The 11,634-nt window shown below is 33.0% G+C and overlaps 1 pseudogene; it reads left to right on the top strand.

Moving 5' to 3' along the window:
* Positions 1-2,934: 2,934 nt before the first annotated feature.
* Positions 2,935-4,375, top strand: LOC107647578 (uncharacterized; annotated as a pseudogene).
* The last annotated feature ends 7,259 nt before the right edge of the window (positions 4,376-11,634 follow it).

The following is an 11,634-nucleotide window of genomic DNA, read 5'->3' as shown; positions in this document are numbered from 1 at the left end:
AATTAAATATAAATAATATTATAATTTAATATTATATTTTTTAATAATTAATTAATTATTTATCTAGAAGTGATTTTATCTAATATTATCCAAACAATATTTATTTTATCAAAATCAATTTTAGTAAAAATTGCCAAACATAAATCATGTTGGCACAAACTCACTTCTAGCCAAAATCAATTCTACAAAATCATTTTCATTCAAACTCCAATTTGACCAATGTGAATCCAAACACACACAGTAGTTATATATATTCTTATCTTTTCAGGTCTCTTTTCTTATGATTCAAGAATATTATAGATTTCAAACTGTTCTATTCGCATTTTATTTTAAATAAATATAAAATAACATATTCAATACACTTATTATATAATGACGATGATAGTATTATACTAAAGTTAAAAAATTTATCGTTATAAAATACTATTTTTAATTTATCATGTCAAATTAAAATATAAGCTCGTGCATCGCACAGGTTTAACATTAGTAGTAATATAAATGGGGGGCTCTTATACTGACGTGGCGCTCATATATTGAGTTTGAAAATTTATTTGCTTAGGTATCGTCACTAAAAATTTTTTGAATTTTATTTATCTTTATCTTTATAGTAATACAAATGGGGAGCTCTTATGCTGACGTGACGCTCATACGTTGAGTTTGAAAATTTATTTGTTTAGATGTCATCACTATAAATTTTTAGAATTTTATTTATAAATTATAAATTATTATTTATTTAGGTTGTTACTTTTTAAATTTTAAATTATGCTTTCATAAGTTGTTAGGTATTTAGTTTTTAATATTGTTGAACTAATTATTTGCTTAAGTGTTGTCATTAGAAATTTTTAAAAATTATAAATAATTATTTGCTTAAGTTATTATTTTTTAAAATTTTAAGTTATTTGTTTAGGTTGTTATTTTTTAATTTTAAGTTATTTGCATATTAATCTTTTGAATTTTTAAAATTTTATTTATGAATTATAGATTATTATTTGCTTAGGTTGTATGTTACTTTTTTAATTTAAGTTATTTGCTTAAGTTGTTATTTTTTAAATTTTAAGTTGTTTTGTTTAAGGTGGTTGTTTTTTAAATTTAAAGTTATTTTACTTAGGTAGTTATTTTTTAAATTTTAAGTTATTTGTTTAGGTTGTTACTTTTTAAATTTTAAGTTATTTGCAGATTACTCTTTTAAATTATAAATTATTATTATTTGCTTAGGTTATTATTTTTTAATCTTAACTTATTTGCTCATAAATTAAAATTTTTGAAAAAACTAATTTAAATTTATTTTAATTCAAATTTATTCCTAAACTAATAAGTTCATGTAATTATTGTATGAGTCAACACGAATCAATTCAAATTTATTCCTAAGCTAATAACGATAATAATTAATAATTATTTAATTAGTGTACAATTTTTTAAAATTCTTACAAAGATATGATTATATATTATATTTTTGTATTTAAATATTGATTTATTGTAATTCTTATTATTTGATTACTGTGTATATAAAACTTAAACCTTGATCTTGGTACAATAAAATTGTATTATATGATCTCATCTTTTTAATCCATAGATTACAGCTATCGATAATTTTTTATAGGTATTATTTTTATACTTCACATGGTGAAAAAAAAAGTATTTTTTATATAAAGTATTTGTTGTAGATATAACTGAAACAGAATTTACTATCTTAGTGATTATTAGATGTGATAGACATCGGTGACTCAAATTTTTTTTGTCGACAATGCGATGCTATGATGTGGTATGAAGAGAGACAGAGTCCAAAACAAGATCCAATATTGAGTTCTCAATATGTTGTATGCGAGGGAAGGTACAATTGTCATTTTTGCAATGTCTACCTCAGCTCTTACAAGATTTAATATCTGGAGCAAACCAAAAAATACAAGAAAGAAAGTCGAGTATGCAACCATTGTCAATGGTGGAAGACTATTTCAACAGTTCTTAGTTGATTGTTTTTCCATGATTGAAGCATAAAGGCTGACCTACTATCGAAACAACCAAGTTAAGGTGAGGAGTAATATATACAAGGGAATTCAAGATGCTACTCGGGTCTTTCATTGGGGGCATGAGATACATGTTTAATAATTGTCAAGGTGCTATGGCAATTTTTAAGAAATATAAATATCCAGACCTCTTCATCACAATGACATGTAACTTGAGTTGGCAAGAGATTGGCAGAGTTAACAATCTAAAAAACTTAAAGGTTGAAGACCAACCAGATATATCGTATATTAGGACAGTTAATGGTACAGGTGATATCTACTATATGAGAATTTTGTTAACTTTTCAGGGAAGTTACACAACATACGAGTCTATTAGGACAGTTAATGGGATTACATATTCTAGGTTTCAAGATGTTTGCTATTCCATGGGACAACTGTGTGACGATAGAAAATTCATTGCAGCTAATGAGGTATGAACTTGCATTTAGTCATCAATTGAGAAAACTATTTGTGATGCTACTGATATCTAATAATGTTAGCAAACCAGATCGTGTTTAGAATGTAACTTGGACATTATTAGCTGACGGGATACTATATAAGAGAAGAAAAGCATTGAAAAATCAAGGTATTTTACTATGTCTTTTTTTATATCAAGATTGTATTCTCTTATTACTTTTACTTTTACTTTTATTAATAGTATTAATAAATTTTATTTTAGAATTACTTATTAAATATTCATAAAATCATCATGTGCTTTTGCTAGGACATGACTGATGACGAATTAAAAAATCTCTGTCTTATTGAGATTGAGAAGATACTCAATAGCAATGCGAGATTTTTAAGAGACTATCAATCAATACCATATCATGAGCTGTCTGATGTTCGCTTTTTTCAAAATAAGCTAATAGAGGAGGAGTTAGCATATGACACAAATTAGTTGACTCATATAAAGTTATATACGGAACAAAAGATGACTAATGAGCAAAGGTTAATATTCGATGAGATATTCAATGCTGTTATTACAGACTATGGTGGTTTTTACTTCATTTATGAGCATGGTGGGTATGGTAAGACATTTATTTGGAATGAACTTTCTTCTGCTATTTGGTCTAGAGAAAAGATTGTTTTAAATGTCGCATCCAATAGAATTGCATCTTTACTCATACCTGGTGGCAGAATGGTTCATTCTAGATTTTCAATACCCATTATAATTACTGATAAATATACTTACAACATCAAGAATGGCAGTTTGAAGGCTAAGCTGCTCATCCAAAGTAGTTTAATAATTTGGGGTAAAGTTCCAATGCTCAATAAAATATGTTTTGAAGCACTTGATCGGACGCTCAGGGATCTTATGTCAATTACTAATCAGCATAAGATACATCAACCATTTAGTGGTAAGGTTGTAGTTCTAGGAGGTGATTTCAAAAAGATACTTCTGGTGATTCCGAAAGGGAGTAGACATGATATATTATCATTAGCTATTAACTCATCCCATCTGTGATTGTTCTGTAAGGTTATTAAGTTGTATACGAACATGAGATTTCTAATGTCTTATTTGGGTCAACATGATGGTGAAATGAAGTGATTTTCTAATTGAATATTCGATGTTGGAAATGAAAATATTGGTTCTGCTATTGCTGATGAGTCAGAAATTGAAATTCTAGATAATCTACTGATTATAACTACTGATGACCCTCTCTCTCATTTGGTAAACTTTGCATATTCAAATTTGTTGCAAAATATGTCAGATTATAGATATTTTCAAAGTAGAGAAATTCTTGCACCCACGTTTGAGAGTGTCGAGAAGGTAAACGATTTCGTCTTGACAATCTTTTCAGAGATGGAAAATGAGTATTTAAGTTCTGACACAATATGTGAAGCTGATGGAAATGAAGATATACAACAAGAGTGGTTCATATTAGAGTTCATAAATGACATTAAATGTTCGGGACTACCCAACTATAAGTTTACTTTGAAGCCAGGAGGATGTAATGCTACTGCGAAACATAGACGATACTTCAAGTTTATGCAATGAGACAAGGTTAACATTTAACGAACTTGGCAACAACGTAATTGGAGCGACGGTAATGACCGGTAGAAATATTGGCGACAAAGTGTACATTTCAAGAATGAACTTGATCCCTTCAGGTTTAGGATTGCCATTTAAGTTCCAACGGAGATAATTTCCATTAACAGTGTACTTCGCAATGACCATCAACAAGAGTCAGGGTCAATCATTATCACATGTAGGGCTTTACTTGTCAAAATCAGTATTCACCCATAGACAACTTTACGTTGCTTTGTCAAGAGTTAAGAATGGCCTCAAGGTTCTAATTCTGGACAAAGATGGCAATCCAAAGTCATCAATAATAAATGTCATGTTTAAAGAAGTTTTTAATAATATTTAGGTAAGAAAAATAGTATTTTGATTTTAATAACATGTTATGATTACACTTTTGTACAAATATTTGCTGTAAATATAACTAATTTATCTATAACTCTACTTTCAAACTTGAAATGAAATGTGTAACAGGGAGCACAACATTATATGCCAATTGCTTTTCTAATGAGGTTAGTAAAATACTAAGTTGTCAATAAATTTTTATTAGCCTTTTAATATAAAGTTTAGTGTAAAACTGACATACTACTATTACAGTTATATACATTCTTATTTTTTCAGGTCTCTTTTCTTATGGTTCAAGAATATTATAGACTTCAAACTCTTCTATTTGCATTTTACTTTGAATAAAGATAAAATAACATATTCAGTACGTTTATTATATAATGACGATGATAGTGTTATACTAAACTGGAAAAATTTATGATTATAAAATATTATTTTTGATTTAACACTAATTTTTTAAATGTACTCCATATTAATTAATTGTGATTAATTAGTGATTATTAAATTTTATTTTTAAAAAAATACAAAATTAATAATTATTAATTGTAATTGTTTAAAATTGGCTTAATAAGAGTTGTTTATCATACTTTTTCTTTGTTAATCGGTGTTCGTGAATCGTCAATCGTCACCATTTCGGCTGCATGTTGCTATGTGCATACTATATTGTAAGGGAAAAAAAACGTTATATGATTAATAAAATTTACTATATTTTATTAATTTTTGTTATTTTAAAATTTAAATATTAAATTTTAAATTCTAATAGTATAAAAATATTAACGAATATTAATAAAATATTAACTTCTAATATTTCTTAAAAATAAATATTAAGGTAGTGTTTAAAAGAAAGACAGAGATTAGGAGATAGAAACTGAGAGATAGAAACAAAGAGATATAGACTAAATTAAGTCAGTATATTATATTCAATGTAAAATATATAAAACTTAATTATGTCTTAGTGTCTTGATTGATTTAAGATAAAAATAAAATTTTAAATAAATAAAATTACTAAAATACTCTCATTCAGCCACCTTTTATTTTCCTGATTTTCTCTCTCTCTCTCTCTCTCTCTCTCTTTCTCTCTCTCTCTCTTTCTCTCTCTCACACACACACACACACACACACACACACATCTCTGTCATTCTCTTTTTCTGGCAGCACCTAACAACAACATTGTGTCTACTGTCGTGTTCAAATTTTAGTCCAGCGACGATATTGTGCTGCCGAGTGTCGTCATGTTCGAGTGCCAATTCCGTGCCATGTCTGCCGTTGTGTTCAAATTTTAGTCCAACAACGATATTGTGCTACCGAGTGTCATCATGTTCGAGTGCCAATTCTATGCCGTGCCGCCTCTATTCGTGCCGCCTCTGTTTGTGCCGCCGTGTTCGGGTCTGTCGTGTCGCCTCTGTTTCCTGGAGTGTTTACCACGTTATCTCTATTCTTCTCTTTTATATTTTGATTTTAAAATTCTCTTGTGTTATGATATTGTCGAATCTAATTTTGACTATGTTTTGAGATTGTTGTTGTTTTTGGTAATATTATTATTATTGGTGGGGTGGAATTTGATGACTGTAGAGGTGTAGTGAGAGGTGGGGTGGGGTTGGGGTGAGAGGTGAGGACTATAAAAGTATTGGCAGTGTGAAGGATAAATTTAGAATATAAAATTTTTAATAACATTTAAAAAAAAGTTATTAAAATTTTAGTCCTTGTCTTCAAAAATTTCAGTCTCCTGTGTTCTAACTTTTTAGAAGTATTGAAAGACTGAAATTTTGTATCTCAAAATTAAAATTTTAGTTCTAGTCTCTAGCCACTAAATATAATACTGAATCACAATTTTTTTAGTCTCAAATCTAATATCTCGTACCATTATATCGGGCCTGCTACACATACAAGCAAATAAGGCTTACAAGCCTTACAAGTTGCCTAGCCCAGACTTCTATCCACGCGCACTCACTCCCTTTAAATGGGCGTCATTTACACGCGCGTCACTCAACGGTTACGCTTTGCAAAAAGCGCTCGTTATGGCGCACTCTTCAACTTCTCATTCGAAGAAAACACAAACCGTCAATTTTCGAGCAATATTCCAAACTGAAGAGATAGAACTCGTCGCGAAGATTAGCAGAAACTATCAACACAAGATAGAACTCTCCATCAACAATCTCCATAAAAAACGAAGATATATTACTCAAGGTACGTTACTATTTTACTCATCTTGTAGATTTTCCACATTTCAAAATTGAAGAACTAGGTTTTACTGTTCTTCTACGTTCTTATAGGTTTTACTGTTCTTCTTGTTCTAGCTCTCATTTTACTATTTTTAATATTCTTCTTGTTCTAGGTTTTACTATTCTTCTTGGTTCTAGGTTTTACTGTTCTTCTTGTCTAGTTCTTCTCGTAACTGATTTTTGGGAGTATATTGCGTAATTTGGTGGTGTATATGGAGTAATTTGTTGGGTGTATATGGCATAATTTGTTGGGTGTATATTTCTAAACTGATATACTGTAATATAATCAACCGTTGTAACTATTCTAATATTGCTTGTCCTTGGGTGTATATTGCTTGACCTTGTAATGTTGCTTGACCTTGTATATTTATGCATGTTTGAGTGAATTGAAACATCATTTTGAACTGATCTAATTAAATACTTATGAGAAACCGTATATGTGTATGTGGCTGATTGACAAACCCCATTTGTAGGGTTTATCTTGTATTGATTTTTGGGGATTTTATCACCTTTTACCCATATTTATTCAAGAAATAGCATGGTTTTGTATATTCTCCTTTAATTGTGCTTGAATGTGAAAACATGCTTTTTAGGACTCAAAATAGCTAAATTTAATTCACCTTGATTCTATTAGATGCCTTGATGTGTTTATTAAGTGATTTAAGGTTTAGGAGGCAAAGATTGGATCAAGGGAATGAAGAAAGAAAGCATGAAAAGTTGGAGAACTCATGAAGAAATGGAAGAACCGGAAAGCTGTCAAGCCGACCTCTTCGCACTTAATCGGCCATAACTTGAGCTACAGAGGTCCAAATGATGCGGTTCCAATTGGGTTGGAAAGCTAACATCCGGGGCTTCGAAACGATATAAGATTTGCTATGGTTGAACCGTGCATGGTGACGCGTACGCGCATAGTACGCGCACACACCGTTGCTGCCACCTGGTTCACTTAAAACAAAACGTGGCCAGCGAATTCTAAAGCCTTGTGGGCCCAATCCAACTCATTTCTGATGCTATTTAAGCCAAGGATTGAAGGGGAATCAACATACTTTTCATACTTTAGAAGTTAGTTACCATTAGTTTAGTTTTAGCTTAGTTTAATAGTGAGAGTTAGTTCTAGAGAGAGAAGCTCTCACTTCTCTCTAGAATTAGGATTAGGTTTAGTTCAATAACCTTAGATCTAGATTTTAATTCATGCTTTCATCTCCTTCTACCTTTCAATTCCTTGATTGTTACATTCATTCTTCTTCTATTCTTTTGTTGTAATTTCCTTTATGTTGTTCTTATGTTTTGTTGTAGATCTACTCTTGCTCCTTCTATTTTCTTTCCATTCAATTAGAGGTAATTCATAATAATTGTGTTCCTTTTGATTGTTGTTGTTAATTCTTTACATTTGATTGTAGTTAGAATTAATTCTTGTTATTGATTTACTATGTTTTCCTTTTGTGCCTTCCAAGTGTTTGATGAAATGCTTGGTTGGATTTTAGAGTAGAGTTTTATGTTCTTGGCTTGGGAAGGTAACTTAGGAACTCTTGAGTTACTAATGTCCAAGTAATTGATGATTGGGATCCATTGACTCTAGTTCTCACTAATTGAATTAGTGGAGAGTTAGGACTTATGGACTAGGATTGATATAGCTCATTTGACTTTCCTTTACTACTAGTTAGAGGATGATTTAATGAGATTAATCCTTGCCAATTCTCATATTGTGGTTAGTGATTAGGATAGAGATCTTTGACCACCAACCCTTGCCAAGACCTTTTTAGCCATTAGTTTACTTTCTTACCATTTATCTTTCATGCTTCATATCAAAACCCCAAATATAACTCACAACCGATAACAAGACACTTCATTACAATTCCTAGGGAGAACGACCCGAGGTTTGAATACTTCGGTTTATAAATTTTAGGGGTTTGTTTTAGTGACAAACAACTTTTTGTATGAAAGGATTAGTGATTGGTTTAGAAGCTATACTTGCAACGAGAATTCATTTGTGAAATTCTAAACCGTCAAAAATCCATTCGTCAAAATGGCGCCGTTGCCGGGGAATTGCAATGGTGTTATGTTATTGGTTATTGTATATATGTAAATAGTGTGAATATGTTTGCTTTTGTTAGCTCTTGCTAGTTTTAGGATTTAATTTTCTTGCTTCTTATTTGATTTTGTTTTCATTTTTTCCTTGCTATCATGAATTCTCATTTTGGCTATGAGTGTGATTACAACTATGTTGTAGGTGATGAGGTCTATAATAGAGATGTGTATCAAGGATGGGACAATCAAAGGTGGGAAGAGCCATATGGTTATGATCAATCATCATGGCAACAACCCCCACCAATGCACTATGAGGAAGAGCCATTCTTTGATGCATATCAATCAAATGGCTATGGTGGATCTCCTTGTGATTTCCAAGAACCACCACTATATGCCTATGAGTCATATCCTCAACATGACCCTCAACCACACTCACAAGCTATTTTCAACAAACACCTCCATATGACCATGATCCTTACCCACCATACCAACCTCCTTTTGAACCATATGAGCCATACATGGAACCACAATTCCAAGATTACTACTCCCAAGAACCACCTCAATACACACCACCACCTTACCAAGAAGAACCACCTTCCTATAATGAACCCTTTCTCCAAGACAATGAACCCTCTTATCCACCCCAATCCTCAATGGATGAAACCCTCGGTGTTCTTCTTCAAGGACAAGAGGAGATGACAAGGGATGTGCAACAATTCATGACCGCCTTGGATGAGGTGGTAAACCGGTTAGCATCCCAATGCTTGAACACTCAAGGGACTCCCATGGCTACATGTGGAGAAACAAATGAAGAGCATAACATGAAGGAGAGATTGGTGGAGAACAAGGGAAGTTGCTTTGTATTGGAACAATTGGAGGAAGCTATAATTGTTGAAGAAGAGGAAGAATTGGTTGAAGACTTAGGAGATGCGGAGCTTCCATGGGAACATAGAGTTGAAGAAAACCCCTCCAAGATAATTGAAATTGATGCTAGGGAGGAAAGTGCACACCTTCCAAGGCATATCCCATATGAAGACTTGAATGGGATAGAGAAAGAATTGAGTTCCCTTGGTGATGAAGATCAAGCATCAAGTCTTAGTGGTGAAGAATCCTTTAAGCATGAAGAACCTTCTCCGGTTGGATTTGAAAGCGTTGAGGAGGTAAATTTTTCTCACCCTCCCTATTATGATTTGAGTAAAGGAAAAGGTTTAGATAAAATTGTTGAACAAAAGATTGAGATTAAGAGATCTTGTGAAGAGGTGGAAGTCCCTAGAAATAGAAGAACGAGGGTTGGTTATGCTTTGTCAAGATCTTTGGAAGCATCTTTGCCTAGGTTGTCATCTACCCCTTCACTTGAGTGGGTAAAATTCATTTCTATTAGCTTTATTGTTCCACTTGAGTATGGCTTGCTTGAAACGGATGGTCAACTTAGGATGCTTTGTGGGATGAAGCGTAAGCGAAAGATGTTTCGTGGTTGGCGTTGCAAATCAAGGCTCATTTTGGTTGATACTTCAAGAGTTGAATACAAAGGTGGGAGTAGTGCTCAAATAGATGGGTCCAGGAGGATTGTTGGCCACTATATAGAGAATTCACCTCACTCGCCACCCGGTTGGACTAATAATGATGATCAACCTCAAGACGGGTGTGGAAACAAAGTGTGGGATCCCGGATTACAAGAAGAGGATCAACTTTGGGAGCCCCAAGCTTGTGAAGAACTCCATCAAGACTTGGCTCAATCCATGAAGAATCTACTTGGGGCACAATGGAGAACCAAGCATTGGTGGGAGTTCCAAGATGAATACAAGCACAAGCCACCTTGATGAGGAGCTCCCCATAAGTCCAACTTAAGGACAATAAACAAAAGTGCTAGGTGGGAGACAACCCACCATGGTAAAATCCTTTCATTTTCTCTTTTGTACATATTGATAGAATTAGTTTAATTTCATGTTTTGTTTAGATAGTTGAGTTTAATTGGTAGTTTAGTATGTTAAATAAGGTTTTAGGGTGTTTTGGTAGCTGTTTGGAGGTTTAGAATGCTTGGATTGGTGCAAAAACATAGAAAAAAAATTTTGAAAAACAGAGCACCATCCACGCGTATGCGCACCGTGCGCGTACGCGTGCATCAAGTGTTTTCGACCATCCACGCGCGTGCGCCATGTACGCGTACACGTGGATTGCAAAATTTCATTCCTCCATACATTGACCCGAGAGTTGTGCCTCAGTTGCGCTAGCACTGTGCCTTTCGCACAAACCAACTCGCGCGTACGCGCACATGACGCGTACGCGTCACTCTCGAAATAAGCCATCGATGCCGACGCACCATGTACGCATACGCGTCGCATCCATTGCACCACCATCCGTGCGCGCGCGCGCCATGCGTGCGTACGCGCCGATGACCTTCCTTCAACACATTTCTTTTCTTCTCCTCTTTCTATTTCTTTACTTCCCCTTTCTTCTTCCCTCCTCCTACCCCTCATCCAACACTTCCAAACACCATTGACAACCATTTATTTTAGTTAACAAATTAGTTAGTTAGTTAGTTGATTAGTTAGTTTTAGTTTAGTTTTCATTTTATTTTCTCTCTTTTCATCATAAGTGTTGGAGTATTGACTTTGTTTACTATACATTGCTATATCCCTTATTACCTAAATGCTATTTTAGCATGAATGTTTTTAGATAATCTTTGTTGGATTCTATGGTTGAGGTTATATTTTGTTACTTGGTTTTGAGTTCTTCATGCTTACCTTTTGAAAAAATACCAAGTGATGAGAATTGTCTTCGAGCTTATAACTCTTTTGAATTGCATGTTGTAGCTAGCCACCATGTGATTTGGATCCTTTTCCCTCGATTAGGCAACCTCTTGATGGATGATGTTGTGCATTTACCTTAATGCATTGTGTTCATGATTATATCCATCCATATGTTTGACTTGAATGCTTTCATGCTTCTCTAATGCTTGTCTTACCTTACAAGCTTACTTAAAGCATCTCAAGCACACTAGGATAAGTGAAGT

The sequence above is a fragment of the Arachis ipaensis genome, chromosome B6 (genome assembly GCF_059453495.1).
Source record: "Arachis ipaensis isolate K30076 ecotype BB chromosome B6, ASM5945349v1, whole genome shotgun sequence".
NCBI classification, from domain to species: Eukaryota; Viridiplantae; Streptophyta; class Magnoliopsida; order Fabales; family Fabaceae; genus Arachis; species Arachis ipaensis.
Note: the sequence above shows the minus strand (reverse complement) of the source record. Positions and strands in the feature narration are given on the sequence as shown.